Genomic DNA, 4,858 nt, shown 5'->3' on the forward strand with positions numbered 1-4,858 from the left:
CTGACTGTTGCATGTTAGTTTGACATCCTGCTACCTCATTGGATGTTTGAACTGTTGGCATTAGTTTTAACATTGATTATCTGTGGTTTGCCATGTTTCATATCACATCATTTTTAAATGGAGCACATATAGGAGAGTTCGCCAGCCAAGGGGAAGCAGGCCTGTCATAAGGAGTCACATACAGTTCACGCCTCCCTCTGTTTCCTTCACTTGTCCTCTGTGGTGTTTTCACACCCTTCAAGAGAAGGCTGAGCAGTTGCTGTGTACAATTCATTTTTTCATGGAAGAGGGGCACAGCCAATTACTTCTTGAACGAGGAGGGCCACATTTGTATGGAAAAGGGAGAGCCCTCCACTAAGTCCCTGGGGGATGGGAGGGAAGGGGTCTGGCAAGGGGTGGCCCAGATGATTGTGCAGGTGGATATGGTTGCCGACTGAATACTCTGCTTATAGCGAGCTTGAACCAGACTGGAACAGCTGGCTTGCAAAGATCCAACAACAGGAACATCCCCCCACCTATGTATCACCTTTCTCCCCCACTTCCCATTATGCCTTAGCCAGATTATAAGGAAGACCGAGTTGCAGTCTGCAGAATGGACTTTGAAGCAGTGTCTCCTGCTTGTTATCATACTATCTTTGTCCTGTGATGTGAGAGCGGCCAGGACAACCAGATGTTAAGCTGCTACGTGTGGTCAGAGAGCCTGTGTGGGGGGTTAGGGTCTGCCTTCTCCACTGTCTCTGGTTGGGTGTGTTTCTGAGACTAGTTTTTAAGTTGATTATGGGAGAGAAGCTTATATAAGATGCTTACCACCCTGCTTTCACCCTCCCCTCAAAACTTGAGGGAACCTTTTGTTCTTCAGAGAAGCTTTGAGGAAGAGTGAAACAAGACCATAGACAAGATTTGGATTTGGAGCTGTGCTGGAGTATACACTGAATAGTTTCCAGGTTTGTGGTGACTTCTCCTTCCTTAGCATAGGAAAGAACTTGTCTAGTGTTCTGGCATATTTGGGGCCGTTATCACCAGCTTCCCCTGGTGAGCGATCAGAGAGACCTTCTCCTTATGACCCAGACATTCCCAGCTCTGAACTGTTTCTACAGTAGGCCCCAAAGCAGCAAATTGTCGACATTGCATAATTTCTGCATTCCGCAGTTTCCCTGTCTGCACGTCTACCTTGTACTGGGGGCTGTGATCTTTTCCAACCTCTCAAAGGATACTTTCCTTGGTGTAAGTCCATTCAGCTGCTATAACAAGAATTCACAGACTGGGTGGCTTAAAAAACAAAAATTTATTTCTCACAGTTTTGGGTGCTAAAACTACAAGATCAGGTCTTGCAGATCAGATGTCTGGTGAGGGTTCATCGATGACCATAGTCTTGTTGTGTCCTCACATGGTGGAAGGGGTAAGGGAGCTTTCTGGCATCTCATTTACAACAACATTAATCCCTTTTAAGAGTTGCCTCCTTATGACATAATCATCTACAAAAGTATTATATTGGCAGCTAGGATTTCAACATATTCATTTGAGGGGATACAGATATTCTGTCCATAGCACTTAGTTCAACAAAAGGGCTCAGATTTGGGCAGAATCTCCACACGTGAATGGAGTACATTAGCAGGTATTCATACATGCATGCATGATCTCCCCTCTTTTTGCCACAAAAATAATTTCATCTGTGGCATTTTCCTTTAATAGGCTTCATTTTTTCCCAGGATGGAAGAACTGTCATTCTAAACCTAAAGAAGGACCTTCCACCCAGAGTGAACCTCATACGGCAGTATGCCAGAGTGTGACCAGTGAGAAGAGGGGCATGAATGAGCCCAAACTGCCAAGTTGAATTAAAATCCCTACAGAGAAGACTGGTTCAGAAGTCGGGGCTTAGTAACACAACTGGACTCCATTTCCCGTCTCACCCCCTCCCCACCACCATCTCTTTTTCAGGTCATGGTGTCCATCCCAGGTAGGCCGAGTGATGTTTATGATGGGCTTCATGGTGCCGGCAGAGAGCTGAAGATGAGGAGGTTTTCCCTCAATATTTAAGTGCATATTAACATAATTATTGCAATCAGCAGCAATAACAACTAAGACAACATATTCAAAGTCAAAACACAAAAGACATATCAGAAGAAAATATAGACAACATACGTGATGGAAAAAGGATTGGTATAAAGAACAAGCCTTTTAAAACTCCAAAAAATTCAATAGGAAAAGATGAATACCTAAATAAATAGGAAAAGAGAAATGGATACCAACATGCAATTCACAGAAGAGGAAGATCAAAATGTTACCAGACATTTTAAAAGCATGTCAAGCTCACTAGAGGTCAAGGTGATGCAAATTGAACAAACGAGGGATTCAAGTATGCCCACACATTACTTTGGCAACAATTAAAATTCTAACACTGCTGGAGTTTGTGTAAATTGGAGAGAACTATTTTGGGGAAAAATGTGCCTCAAGACTTGATACCCTGTGTACTAGATTCGACTTTTTAGTTTAATACAAGGAATAGTGCAAAACGTGCAATGGAATATTCTATAAAATTGATAATCACAAACAGAGCAGCATTAATGAACCTAAACGAAGAACACAGACTTGAAGTTGAGTATTAAAATCAAAATATAAAAGAATACTTTATTGCCATGACATTTATAAGACATCTCCAAATATGAAACTAAGCAGCATACAGTTTTAGCAGGATATCTTGTAATCTGTATTGATATTCTAGGTGATGATAAGCAAAAAGAACCATATTGGAGGCTAACAATGGGGTTACTTTGGAGTATTATTTTAACTTTGGTTTTATGCTTTTATTCTTCTGGATATATTATCAAAAGTGAAATTGCTGAATTATAATGTAGTTCTATTTTTAATTTTTGAGACTCCTCCATACTGTTTTTCACAGCGACTGTACCAATTTACAATCTCACTAACAGGGCACAGGCATTCCTTTTTCTCCACATCCAGGTCAGTATCTCTTAACTGTTGTCTTTTTGACCATGGTCATTCTAACAGGCATGAGATAATATCTCCTTGTGATTTTCCTTTGCATTTTCCTAATAACAAGTGAGGTTCAGCATATTTTTATGTACGTTGGCCTTTCGTATATCTTGGGACAAATGTTTATTCAGATCCCTTGCCCACTTTTTAATTTCGTTGTTTGTTGCCACTGAGTTGTATGAGTTTTTATGTTTTGGATATTAATGCTTTATCAGATACATGGTTTGCAAATATTTTTTCCAATTCCAAGTGTTGTCTTTTCACTTGGTTGATGGTTTCTTTTGCCATGCAAAAGCTTTTTTGTTTGATGCAGTCCCACTTGTTTATTTTTTATTTTGTTCCTGTGCTTTATGCGTCAAAAAAATCCATATACAAAAGTTTATTGCAAGATCCGTGTCAAGGAGCTTTATTCCTAAGTTTTCTTCTAGGAATCTCCTTGTTTCAGGTCCTACATTTAAGCCTAATCCATTTCAAGTTAATTTTTGCAAGTGGTGTAAGACATGACCTCAGTTCCATTCTTTTAAATGTGAATATGCAATCATCCCAGCACCATTGATTGAGGAGACTGTCTTTTCACCATGGAGCATTCTCAACTCCCTTGTCAGATATTAGTTGACCACACAAGCTTGGGTGTATTCTGGGCTCTCAAAGCTCTTCTACTCATCTGTTTTTATGCCAGTATTGTAATATTTTGGTGACGATAGCTTTATACTATATCTTGAAATCTGGAACTGAGATTCTTCCAGCTTTGTTCTTCTTTCTCAGAATTTCTTTGGCTATTTGGGGTCTTTGGTCATTCCATGTAAACTTTAGGAGTATTATTTCTATTTCTGTAAAAATCGCCATTAGAAACTTGATAGTGATTCCACTGAATCTATAGATAGCTTTTGATACTATTGACATTTTAACAATATTAATTCTTCAGATTCATGAACACAGAATACTTTTCCACTTGCATTCTTTGATTTCCTTCATCAATGTTTTGTAGTTTTCAGCAGAGATCTTTCACCTCCTTAGTTAAATTTGTTCTTGAGTATTTTATTGTTTTTGATGCTATTGTGAATTGGATCAATGTCTTTGTTTCTTTTTCAGAAATTTTACTGTTTGTGTAAGAAATGCTACTGCTTTTTGTATATTAACTTTGTATCCTATAACTTTACTCAATGTATTGATTAGATTTAACAGATTTTTGGTTGGATCTTTAAAATATTCTCCATATAAAATCATGTCATCTGCTACTAGGAACAATTTTATTTCATTCTTTCCAATTCTGATAATTTTTGTGTCTTCTTCTTGCCTGATTGCTCTAGCTAGGATTTCCAGTACTCTGTTGAATAGGAGTGGTGAGAGTGAGCACTCTGGTCCTGTTTCTAATCTTAGAGAAAAATCTTTCACCCTTTTGCTATTGAGTATGATGTTAGCTGTGGACTTGTCATATATGGCCTTTAATATGTTGAGATATGTTCCATGTTTAAATTGTTGAGTTTTTATTATGAATGGATGCTAAATTTTGTCAAATGCTTTTTCTGTGTCTATTGAGATGATTACAGGATTCTTTTCTTTCATTCTATTAATGTGATGCACCACATTGATTGATTTGCATATGTTGAAACGCTCTTGCATCCCAGCGGTAAACCCAACTTTAACACGGTGAATGATCTTTTTAATGCGCTGCTGGATTCAGTTTACTAGTATTGTATTGATAATTCGTGCATCGATATTCATCAAGGATATTGGCTTGTAATTTTCTTTTCTAGTAATATCTATTTCTGGTTTTGGTATCAGGTTAATGTTGACCTTGTAAAATGAGTTTGAGAGTGTTTACTTCTCTTCAGTTTTGGGGAAGAATTTGAGAAGGACTTTT

The sequence above is a fragment of the Equus asinus genome, unplaced genomic scaffold (assembly GCF_041296235.1).
Source record: "Equus asinus isolate D_3611 breed Donkey unplaced genomic scaffold, EquAss-T2T_v2 contig_197, whole genome shotgun sequence".
NCBI lineage: Eukaryota > Metazoa > Chordata > Mammalia > Perissodactyla > Equidae > Equus > Equus asinus.